This window comes from Cryptomeria japonica, chromosome 8, assembly GCF_030272615.1.
Source record: "Cryptomeria japonica chromosome 8, Sugi_1.0, whole genome shotgun sequence".
Taxonomy (NCBI): Eukaryota; Viridiplantae; Streptophyta; class Pinopsida; order Cupressales; family Cupressaceae; genus Cryptomeria; species Cryptomeria japonica.
The window spans coordinates 449,758,938-449,772,514 of record NC_081412.1 but is presented as its reverse complement, the minus strand read 5'-3'; the positions used below and the strand labels follow the sequence as shown (position 1 = coordinate 449,772,514).

At 31.9% G+C, this 13,577-nt stretch overlaps 1 long non-coding RNA gene across 4 annotated transcripts; it reads left to right on the top strand.

Moving 5' to 3' along the window:
• Nucleotides 1-1,567: 1,567 nt before the first annotated feature.
• LOC131052625 (uncharacterized) lies at nt 1,568-7,532 on the top strand. 4 transcript variants are annotated; one of them, XR_009107477.2, is made up of 4 exons: nt 1,568-1,986; nt 2,172-2,250; nt 6,003-6,038; nt 7,294-7,532. It is a non-coding gene; the product is annotated as an uncharacterized LOC131052625 (long non-coding RNA). The 4 variants fall into 4 exon arrangements; XR_009107465.2 differs by lacking the exon at nt 6,003-6,038 and adding an exon at nt 5,576-6,002; XR_009107453.2 differs by having other exon boundaries at nt 5,576-6,038.
• Nucleotides 7,533-13,577: the final 6,045 nt, after the last annotated feature.

The window sequence follows — 13,577 nt, the reverse complement described above, 5'->3', positions numbered from 1 at the left end:
ATTCACTAAGGCGACTAAATAATAATAATAAAAATATTAAATCAACCAAAAAAAAAAAAAAAATTAAACATGTAAGCCTTAAGTTTTTCAACACCCTTGTTAAGGTTTATATTAAAAAACAAAATCAGAAAGGGAAATAATATAAATACTAAAACATGACTAACTATAGCAACCCATTTGGAAATTTGCAGAAGAATCTCCACCATATCTTCTAACTCAACTAGAACATCTTACACTACTCATGCCTAGGAAATGTCCTAATTGACTACCAAATCTCTCTAGAGCACCAAAAAATGCTCACTTCTAGGCAAGTGTCCTAGTTGATCATCTACCCTCCTTAGAACACCCCAAATTGTTAGTGTCTAAGAAAATATTTATGCCAATTATTCAATGACATTTATTAATTGAGACATACTTGACTATTCTGAAGTATACCATCCTTGTGAATTGAGACACTCAATTTTCCACAAGAAAAGTTATAAATCAACTGAAACACAAATGTTAACTATGAATCAACACTTATTCCATAATCCATCGAGCACTCATTTCTTGGTAGATTGAGACACTCAATTATCCATAAATACAAACATGCAAGTTTATGATTTGAGACATAATCAACTATCTATAAAATCACTTCAAATATCCACAAATCATAAAACCACCAAGATCCCCTAAATGCTTCATTAAGGGATACACAAAATATAAAACTTCTTAGCATTCCCTTTCTTTATGAAGGGACACACAAGGTGCTTGTGCTTCTCATGCAAGGTATCATGCCTAAGTGAGAAGCTAGCTCAAGATGAAATTATTTCTCCAAGCTTCAATACTTCCAACCTTCAATAAATCTCTTTGTTAAACTTTATCCATTTTATATCTCATTAATTTCTTTGATAGTACAAGCATGTGCATCTCCAATATCTTTGACAAACATAATGTTAATGGCTCAGAGAATACAAAATATTTAGTGACGTAATTAAACAATATCAAATTTGAAGGTATCAATTTCTACCAACAATGAACCTTTTATAATGTCATATAAACATAGAAAGATCGATATCTTTGTTAAACATAATGTGAATGGCTCAAGAATACAAATATTTAATGACGTAATAAAACAATATCAAATTTGAAGGTGTCAATTTCTACCAACAATGAACCTTTTATAATATCATATAAACATAGAAAGATCTGTATAACACCTCATTTTGATTTATAAAACACATTAACCTTATCACTTCAAAAAATATAATCACAATTTTAGCAAAGCTTCCTTTTGCTATTTCTTCAAAAATCTCATATAAAAATTTAACTTCCAATTTTTTTTTATTTTTCTTCTTATTAGAAAAAGGATCTTTGCAAGTATCAAACCATCGACATCTTTGATAGAACACCTGAATAGAAAAAGGGATGTCCTAAATTCAAGTCATGATTGATTTATGAAAACTTTAACATGCTATCATAGTCAAGGATACGAGCCCTAAATACCCATAGTGTGATGCATGGTGGGGTGTTTCACACTTGGAACTATATAAAGATTGGTCACTTTTGAATCAGCCTGAAATAAAAACACTTTTGTATCGGCTTGAACGTTGTTGCTTTATTACACAGACCTTGGAGCGGGAACGTTGGAGCCTGATGCCAGCTAGGCTAGCCGTTGGGAGATTCATACAAATCTTACGGGAACGATTCATTCGAAGAGCTATAATTAGAGGCAATCAGGAGATTCATACATTTGAAGCTTCCAACTGAAGAAAAATGAAGGAGCAAATAAAATGAGGGCAAGAGAGGAAGAGCATTTGTGGCAGGGATTGGCAGTGGGACTGGGCACTCCATTTGCATTGGAGTGTTTCCTCATTCCAAAACATTGGACAGAAGAGGGTTTCTGGTAGAGACCGAGCTTTGCATATGCATTGGAGTAGAAGGTGCTTACAGTTGATGAATCGCACTATCAAATGATTCATCTCTTTGAAAGATTAAGAAACTAAGGTGTGTTATAAATTTGTTAGCTCTTTCCTCTCTCTCAATTTGCTAATCATTCTCCTTTTATGTAGTAAAACATAATTTTCTTGCTTTCTTTAAATGTTGGTCAGCCATAGTTTTGTAGGTTTTTCATTTTTCGATGCCCTGCTTCTCTTTTGGTTGAATAAGATGTTCCTTGTTTTGATTTACAGTCCCAACTGATGATCCATGCAATGAAATTCTTGGTTTGTGGTTATAGGGCTTGACAGTGAGCTGGTTATTTTTAATCAGGTATGCCTCAGGAATCCAGACTACTTCTTCAGAATTTAGTAACTGTGTATAAGCTGTTATTATTTTGTGCTTTATAAGTTTAAATTATTCTTTGCTCTGTTAAATAAGCCAGTACCTTAGTATGAGGACCCTCTGTTGAGGGCCGAGGCCAATTTTGGAGCAGCAGGGAGTCCTCCCCAGGTGCTTAGGTGTCTAATAAATATAAATTTGATCTTCATTTGCATAATCTACTATTGTTGCAAATTCGCCATAAAGGCTTAACATGTTTTTGCCAACTCCAAAGAGAACCTGCTGAAAACTTTAACGAGCCAACAATAAATGTATTTCAAGTATTTCACGTGAAAACAAAATTTGACCTTCAATTTGCACAATCCATGATTGTGCAAATTCACCACGGGCCTAACATGTTTTTGCCAACTCCAACGCCAACCTACTGAAACTTCAAAATGCCAAAAGAAAATGCATGTACAAGTACTTAGTTGAAGATACTTGTACAAATTACATCATAAACGGATAATAAAATTGCAGAAAAAATAGGTGGACCGAAAACCAGACAGTGTTTGACACTAATTTACGTGGACGAAATTTTCCGGGAGTGAACATAGACAGCTTTACTTTTGCTTTAGGGATATAGCTTTTACTTTTGTTTTAGAGATGGAAATTTTCTTGGAGAATAAAACTTTGTTTGTCTCTGTCATGCACTTACAACCTTGGATGCTTATTAATCCTGCTTGTACGTTGCCAAAAGAAACTGTTGCATGTAGACTAATATATGGATGCCGGAGACTCATTTCAATTGCTAGATGCTTCATAATCCTTGAATCACATGTTTCCTTTCCTTGAATCACATGTTTGACACTAATTTACATAGAGGAAGCCTCCCTGGAGTAAAAATAGACAGTTCTATTGCTTTAGAAATATTTAATTCATTTGTACACAACAAGATGGCTCTCTTGGAGCATGAAACTCTATCATGTGTCATACACTTACAACCTTGGTTGCTTCTTAACCCTGCTTGGAAGCTGCCAAAAGAACCCATCACATGTAGATTTGTATGAATAAATAGATCTGGAGACTCATTTCAATCATCAGATGTTTCCTATTTCTTGATTTACATGTTTCCTTTGCTGCTCTCTCCTTGTAGCACACACAACACCACAGTTCTTAGAGACATTATCACCGAAACTCAGACAACAGTGCCAAAAGAGATTTTAAAGGGTTGTCAAACTCATTGCTTTGTTCAACCTGACAGTGGAGCACTTTATTGACCTATCTACATCATTTCCTCTACACTAAAGTATGCTTCTCCAAGGTTCAGACCCTGACTTTTGAGCTTCTCTATATCAAACATGCTTTTGCTCATAAGAGTGTTATCTAGAGAGGATTTTTCTCTTTGGCATTAAACGATGGTTTTCTTTCTCCACATATTTGTTTTAAAATTTTTGGTCCTCCCAATTCGAAAGCTTTTAGCCATTCAAAAGCTAAGTTTTTGAGGTGGGGATACAACTCCACCCTCTTTCTTGGGTATTATTTTTTCTTGTTCGGTTATTGCCCCTGATGCCAATCTATCAATGCTCTTGCTCTCCCCTAGAGTTTTTGAGCCGTTACAACACCACACGTGTTTCCTTTCTTGTGCATCAGGTGCACTCTTTAATAGAAAGCAATACTTATACCATCTCAATGAGCCCATACCTCAACAGATTCAATTTCTTAGCTTATCAATGGAGTCCACTCGTGCTTAGTTATACCATGTCTCCAACTTGGAAATGATGCTTCTTCCTACATGTTGGTCACGGCATCCTTTCTTCCACCCTTAGCTGTTCATGCACCTTAAGTTGTGTTTTCCTTGCCCATTCAATTAGTTTTTCAACCTTTATTGCTTTCAAATATGCATTGTCTTACTCTTCCTCTTCCCTCCAATCAATAAGATAAAGTGTTGTAGGTATAGAAATTAAATAACAAAAAATTCTTCAAATGGTGATCTTTTGGTAGAAGTGAATACTATAAGTTTTTATCCTTTCTTAGGATGCTTTGTATTATAATTTATAACCCTTTAGGTGCTGCACCAATTTTTAACTACCCACTTCAACTTGACAATCTATTTGCAAACAGAAGGCTGTTGACCTCCTCAACTTATGATCTATAATCTCTACTTTCGAATTCAAAAATCAATTAAAATGTTTAATACTCACCTATGTGCTTTGCAGATGAAATGTTCAGATTGTTAAGAAAAAGAATTACTGTGCTTCAAACACAAACAAACATGAAATGGTTCACAACAGGATTCATATAGAGAAGCTGATGAACTGAAACTTTGATGCAATCTCCCTAGATTTTTTTTTTCTAAACTTGTCATTCCTTCGTTGCCAGTCTTCACAATTGCATCAATGTTGGGCAAACTGCAGAGAGCTAAGGTGGGTGGTGTGACAGGAGAAAGAGGGAGACGTTATTGGCTTAAATTGATGCCTCTGTCTCAGCACCCACGCCACCAGTTCACCTCCGAATTCATATTGAATTGTATAAATATATATATATATATATATATATATATATATTTTTAACTTTTAATTTTATATATGTTGTTTCATCCCCTGCCCACGAGCAGATTTCCAATTAGTTGGAGAGATAAGCATTCACCTCACCTTCCTATAGTTTAACATTAAATCTAGTAATGCTTATATATAATTCATATTCTTTTATTCTACACTGATATTTTAGAACGGTTAGCCCTTATTCTCCTTTTTCTGTTTACATTTTTCAGAATACTATTCTGTATCTATTTTTCTTTCTACAGCATAGGATAGTGAGAAATTTATATTTCAGTAAGGTCTAGATCTATTTTTCCTAGCCAACAATTAACTTACAATAGATCACTCTAATTTTGGACACTAAATCTTCATACTACATTTCTTAATAGTATACTTAAAACATTACATACAGAACAATATCTTTCCTCCTCTTGTTCCTTCATCAGAATATGAGCAACTATGATTCAAACTTATTTAAAAACAAAACACTTAGATGTAGGGACAATAATACTAATTTTTCACATTAACTGAGTATTATGAGGAATACAGCTGAAAATTTGAACAAAACGTTTATATGAATTCTTGAACAAAATGGCATTATACCCATAGATTGTAGTATGAAATAAACCATTTCCAGACAAGATAAATATAATCCACTTGCCATATAGTAATGATTCATTAAATCTGTAACTATTGCATTTGCTGACTTCATAAACAAATTTTCATTTCCCTTTTAAAACAAACAGGGGACATAATATTGCATGTATGACAGACTGCTAGAATATTTACAAATGCAGCTTCAAGTAGCTATTTATACAGCCATTGGGAGATTCTTTATTTGAAGCCTCAAACTGAAGGAAAAAGAAGGGGCGAATAAAATTAGGGTAAGACAGTGAAGAGGATTTGTGGCGGGGACTGACAGTGGGTCTGAGCTTTGCATTTGCATTGGAATGTCTTGTCATTTCAAAACATTGGGTAGAAAACGAGTTGTGGTAGGGACTGAGCTTTGCATTTGCAAGATTTAGAAACTAAGGTGTGTTAGAAGTTTGTTAGCTCTATCATCTTTGTCTCAATTTGCTAAAGATTTTCCTTTCATCTAGTAAGCATAGTTTCTATGATCTCTTTTGTTTGAATTAAAATGTTTCTTGTTTGAATCAAAACATGCAATGAAATTCTTGGTTCGTGGTTAAAAGGCTTGACAGTGAGCTGGTTGTGATCAATCAGGTATGCAGGAATTCAGACTTCTTTTTCAAAATTTAGGTACTGTTATTATTTTGTGCTTTATAAGTTTAAATAATTCTTTCTTCTGTTAAATAAGTCAATACTTACTAGTTTGATTTTATACTTTTACTATTCTGTTAAATAAGTCTGCGAAAATAAGATCACTCTATTCTATTGAATGTCCTACTGTGATGTAAAATCTTATAATATTATAATTAGAACTTAAAGATTTACATAATTAAATTCTACATTTTATTTTATATTTTTGTTATATCTGATTTAATGAACCTGGTTGTCTTGCACTTCACTTATCTCTGATCCACAATCAACAATGCTTTAGTTCCCTCATGTCATTCTACATTTTCTAGCCTTGCCAAGGGTTTCTACGTTTTTAAATTTTATCATATTTATCAGCGTAGTTGCACTTGATGATGGCGTTGATTTATGCTACTGTCCTTTTTTGGGCTTCTTTTAAAAAAAGCAGATAGCAATTGATTATGATTTTGTTTGAATGGAGATCTAGGTGAACCTCTGCAACCACCCACCTTTCTGTTTTAATTGGCATCCACCTCCCTTTTTGAGCGAGTCTTTTAAGTGTAGTATCTTATGCTGTTAAGATTTGAGGAGTCTGTGTAGTGTCATCACTTAGAACATAAAGTAACAACTCTTTTGAAGAGAAATCATTCACTTTTATATTTGATGCCTTTATACCCTCATTAATTGGTGGTCAGATAATATCAATTGTCTTAACTACTCTAATAATCGTTGTCAATTATTTCTATTTTCAAGTTAAGAAAAACTTCATAACATTTTTAATTGAATATTGTTTTTCGAGTATCTATTTATAAGACGTACATTCTTAATTTTCTATTTTATTGGGGTTAAGTGAAATTTCCAGTGTGCATCATTTTTTTGGATTATATGAAGTGAAAATCTATTCTTTTGAAATTTTTTGTTTCTTAATTTACGTTCATATTCTACAATGTTCAAAAGAGAGTTTGTACAATAATACTAAATTTTAGAGTTTTATTGTAGTTAAGTGAACTTTCAATGCATGGTTTTATTTAAGATTATATAAGTAAAAATTCATCATTTGAAAGTTTTCCATCTCTTAAACTTACATTTGTCTTATATAACATTTAAGGAAACCGAGTTTGCGCTAATGAGAAATTTAAAAGGTTTATTGAGTTTTGAAAATTGGTACAATATGTAGGATTTTGTTTGTGTTGTATGAAGTAAAATTTAGACTTGAGAAGATTTCTATCCCTTAATTTATATTTGTTTTGCATTATAGTGACAATTTAACAAAAGTTTGGACAAGTGAGAACTTGAACACAAAGAATTCATTGGAGGATTTGTGCACAACAAAGAGAACTTGAACATGAAGAATTCAAAGAAGGCAATGACTTATGGTATTGTTTAATGGTAGAATGGAAGTACAAAATATGTAACATTTCATTTGAATTGATTATTTTTATTTATTGTAAACATTCCTCAACAATTTTAATTAATAAAGATATACAATTCTTTTTAGGAGGGGTAGAAATATCCCTCCAAAAACTCTCAAAGATGGCCATGGACATCTTTGTGAGTCTCTCTTGTTTCTCTACTATTTTTTTCTTTTAATGTTGGTAAAAAATATTATTATTGTAATTTATTTAAATGATAATAGTTTTATGTTAACTAAATGGATGTGTTAAAATGTGATGAAAATGCATTGTTAATTTTCAATTAAAATTATTTTAACATTAAATGCCCATCAAATTTGACATAAATTGTATTTGATAATTTATTCAAATATCTTTTTTATTTTAATTTTTAATTGAAGTTAATTAAATTAATTAGCTCATCATCAACTAAATAATAAATAATTTTATAATTGTCAAACAGTTCAAATGAATGGTAGTTTATTCCTTTGAAGTAATATTTGATACTACACCATAAAGTAATTTATTCCTTTGAAGTAATATTTGAAACTACACCATAAAGTAATCATTTTCTTTTAAATATGGTATAAATATGCTTTCTTCTAATATAGCTTATGTATAGGGAAATAAATGACAACAAGAGATGACTACCTTATTTATTTTAATGTGTTGTTAGCCATGTCGATCTTGTAAAATATGGTTGTGATTTATTTATTTTATGTGAATATTAGATTTTGAAGTAAATTTGAGAAAATATACCTTAGTATGATTATGTTATATGCGTAAATTTTATTGACATTTTATAGGTTACAAATAGAAAACATTTTATTCTTTCAATTATAGTAAGTTAATCTTTTTAAATTGTCTATTTAATTATAAATATATAGATTGTTTATTTATTGTATTTAAATTTTATAACGTGTTATCTATTTGAGTTAAATAGTGTGTATGTGTAAAATTGGTAAAATTGCATGGTGTGTCTAATGACCTTGTGCACTTTAGGGTTGGATAAAGGGTGTGCCAAGGTTGCATGACATACATGTATGTTGTTGTAAGTGTGAATCAAATTTATACATATGCTTAGGGTGCTTGTGTGCTTAGTATTGATAGTATATATGCCATTAAGTCATATAGTCATACACATGTGATTGATTTGTATGAAACATAAATTTCTTTAGCTCACATTATGGTTGAACATTATGTATGTCATTGAGTTGTGTGCATAACACTCTATGATGGGTAAATAGGGCTAATTTTCATTGAAGTTGTGTGCAATGCTAATGTGACTTTATGTTATGTGCATAACACTCTTTAGCATGTTACATCTTTGTTTAAATAGAATTTATGTTATGATTGCATCACATTTGTGAATTGAATTTATATGTTGTACATTATGTGCTCATGTGCATTAGGATTGAATGGTATTTGTGTATATGAGGATAATTCATATTAACGTTATTTTGTGTACCCACTATTTATATCCTCATAATGTCCATATTCTATGCAGTATGTACATGAAGCTACTTTTTATTAATGTTGTAAACATAAAATAAATTTAATATAAATAAGAATGTGTATACATTGCATTAATGTCAATTCATATTAAGGTTTTATTACATGGCCAATGTGTGTGTGCATTAGGATTGAATGGTATTTATTTATTGAGTTGTATGTGATTGATTTGTATTCTATATACCATACAAATTCAATTTACATGTGATATAATCATAACATAAATTTAAGATATACAAGAATGTGTATACAAGTCAATTGGATAAATGTCAATTCATATTAAGGTTGTATTGTGTGGGCAATGTCTATGAGCATAATGCTTTTATGTTTGTGTTGCATAAGGTATGTACATAGAGATAATTTTAATTTAAATTGTATGGTGACCTAATATGAACTAAGCTTTGACATTTATGCAATTGAATTGTATATATTTTCTTGTTTATACAAAAAATTGTTATGATTATGCCATGTGTAAGTTGCATTTGTATGGTGTATGTCATGTGCTTTTGTGCCTCAGGATTGAATTGTATTTATATTATTGAGTAGGATGTGATTGATTTGTATTCCATATACAACATAAAAATTTATTTTACACATATCATATAATCATAAAATTAATAGAATATAAACAAAAATATGTGTGCAAGTCAATTAGTTAAATATCAATTCAAGTTAAGGTTATTTTGTGTGGCTAATGTGTATATGTGCATAATGCTTTTGTAGCGTCGTAAATTGTACGCACTTGCTAGGGTGGTACAATTTCACACCTAGTTTAGCACCCACCTTGGCGCATTTTGCATTTTGCATTGCATTTCCCCTTTAGCACTTAATTAATTAAATTAATTAGGTCTAAGGTTCTATTTCATCATCTTCCACATCATAAAGTCGGGCCCTTTCATTAAAGTGTGCCCCTTTCATTTTATTCCTCCAATACATCATTTAATCAAAAACCCTAATTAGGTCCTATTTTGAACTTGGGGGCTTGATTTCGGGGGTCAAAACATCTCGAAATCACCTGTAACTTTGGGATTCGCTCTAAAATCATCATATCCGACGACCCTGAAAATTTGGTGAAAAGTTGTCGGGACCATGGCGCTCGGCGTGCACATGGTCCTGGACATTTTTCCCGAAATTTTAGGAGCACGATCCAATCATAAAATAAAGCTTAACCCCAAGAAATTGGCGGGATATTCAATCTCTAGGTCGGCCAAAAGTTGAAATTAAGACCTAGGGTTTCATACATAAGAGCTCTCTTTCTTCATTTGAAAGGATCCAGAATTTTGGTTTTCAAGGGACTTTCTATGCAGCGAAAGAGAAGATCTTTGAAGAATTCAACAACATTCAACATCCATCCATCAAGCATTCATCAATTTCATTCATCCATTTAGGGCTTTGAAGACATTGAAGAGCAATAGGGGATCACCGACTGAAGATTGGCTTGTACCCCTCCCTTGGGGTTGGGTATGATTTCATGTTGTTTTCATGTCTTTGCATAAGCCTCATTATATCACTTGTATTCATGCTTTAGATCTCTTTGCATCTTGATTTGGAGCATTTACATTATCATTTACAAGCAATTAGGGTTTATTTTCTAGGTTGCTTTAGTTTGCTTACTTGCATTTTAGGATCTTGCACACACACAAGGTCTGCACACACAACTTTTACTATACAACTTGGCTATTCGTGGAGGTGGAAATCACCAAAGCGGGGGTTTGACTAAGGCAAAACCCTATATAGCCGCCCAAAACACCTTTTCAGATATAAGTGCAGGTTCGGGATTTAGACGATGCCGCAAGTTGCAGATCCGGAAGAAGCAGACCGATACAGAACTTCACACCAAGTTTCAGAGCAAAAGACCAGGACAGGGGCGTGGGGCGCCCTGGTCCTGCCAGGACAGGGGCGCTGGGCGCCCTGGTCCCTGGGACAGGGGCGCTGGGTGCCCTGGTCCTTCTGTCAAACAACAATTTTCAGCATTTTTGATAGCTTTTCAGGATGCAAAATAGCAGTTTCCAGAGTAGTTTCAGGGGCAGAATCTGGACGGTGGCGCCCGCACCCCCGTCCCGAACATTTTCACTCATATTTTAACACCGGGTATGCATTTGCATTCTCGTCTTGTCCTTGTGTTTATAGCTTTCCATTATTTAAGTTCAATTCTGCAATCTTGTTATTAGTTCATACTTGCACTTTGGGGTTAGGGATTGAACTTGCATCATTTTATCTTTCATTTGCAACAAAGGAATAGAAATCCTAATAGGTAGCCCGTGGCTCTCTCTTCCACAAAAAGAAGTAGCCAATTGTGTGATACCTCTAGGCTCTTTCGTATTCCACAAATGTGTGTCAAAAGGTGAGATTAGGGCATGTTTGCTTAGTTTCACTTTTTCCCCCACACAGCTTTTATGTTGGTGTTGCATCAAGTGTATACGCAACGGTTCTTTTTAGTAAAATTGTATAATGACCTAATGTCAATTAGTTTGACATTTATGCAATTGACTTGTATACATATTCTTGTTTGTGTAAAATTTATGTTATGATTGCATCACATGTATAAAGTGAATGATTATGGTATATATGGAATACAAATTGTGTGTTTTTGCATCAAGTGTGTACGCAAAGCTACTTTTTATTAAAGTTGTAATAAAGCTATGTGCAATGCTAATGTGACTTTATGTTATGTTATATATTCTTGTTTATATACAATTTATGTCTATTACATCACATATATGTATGGTTCATATGGAATGCAAATCAATCACATATAACTCAATGATATAAATATCATTGAAACCTAATTCACACAAATAAATGACATACTACACCATATAAATTCAATTTACACAAATGATATAATCATAACATAATTTTTTTATATAAAGAAGAATATGCATAAGTCAATTGCATAAATGCCAAAGTCTAATTCACATTAGGTCACAATACAACTTTGATAAAAAGTAGCTTTATGTACACATTGATGCAACACCAAATTAATGCATACAACATACACCATACAAATCAATTTACATGTGATATAATCATACCTTAAATTTTATATAAACAAGAATATGTATACAATCAAATTGCATAAATGTTAAAGTCTAATCCAAATTAGGTCACCATACGACTTTAATAAAAAAATAAGTTATGTACATTCCTACTTCACATTAGGTCACCATAGAAATTTAATAAAAAGTAGCTTAATGTACATAATTGATGCAAAACCAACATTAAAACATTATGCACATATATAAATTGGCCACACAATAGAACCTTATTATGAATTGATGTTTATGCAATTGACTTGTATACATTTTCTTGTGTATATAAAATATATGCTATTATTACATTACATGTGTAAATAGACGTTGTATGGTATATGTAGTGTGCTTGTGTATTAGGATTCAACAATATTTATATAAGTGATTGATTTGTAATCTATACACACCATATAAATTCTATTTACATGTGACGTAATTAACATAAATTTTATATAAACAAGAATATGTATATAAGTCAATTGCATAAATGTCAAAGCCTTATTCACATTAGGTCCCCATACAACTTTAATAAAAAATATCTTTATGTACATACTTATGCAAGACAAACATATGATTTGTATTCCATATACGCCATACTCATTCAATTTACACATGATGTAATCATAACACAAATTTTATATAAACAAAAATATTTATACAAGTCAATTGCATAAATGGAAAAGACTAGTTCACATTGGTCACCATATGATTTAATAAAAAATAGTGTTACATGTACACACTTGATGCAACACAAACACAAAAGCATTATGCATATATACACATTGGCCACACAATACGACCTTAATATGAATTCAAATTTATGTAATTGACTTGCATACATATTCTTATTTATATAAAATTCATGTTATGATTATATAATGTGTAAATCTAATTTCTATGTTGTATACAAAATACACGGGGGTTTCACTTAATGAACTTGGGTTATAACACGTGCATTCAAGACATACTAAAGAATCCCCATATTTTCAAAAAAATTGCCCTAAACTCCTTTTTTGTCACCCCCTCCCAATATACAACCCAAATTAAAAGCCCTCCTATTTTCACCAAATATTGTATTTTTCATAGCCCGAATTAAAAATCCCCCTATTTTCACCGATAGGCAATATATTGTACCCTCATTTTTGGGATATTAAAACCCCCAATATGAATCCATGTGATATAAATATTGCCTAGCCAATGAAGCCCCCATGACATAATACAAATCAATGATATATTTACCATTCAATCTTAATGCACACAAGCACACGACATACACTATACGCATTCAATTTAGATGTGATGTAATCATAACATAAATTTTACATAAAAAAGATACAAACTTCAATTACATAAATGATATTTAATAGAAAGTAGCTTTATGTACATGTTGTACATAATATAGGCATTATTAGTATATACAAATTAGGCACACAAATTTGATCTTAAAATAAATTATCCTCATATGCATGGTATACAAATCAATCCACATATAATTCAATGATATAAATACCATTCAATTCTAATGGACATGAGCACACAACATACACCTTGCAAATTCAATTTACAAATAAGATGCAATCATAACATAACTTCCATTTAAAAAAGGA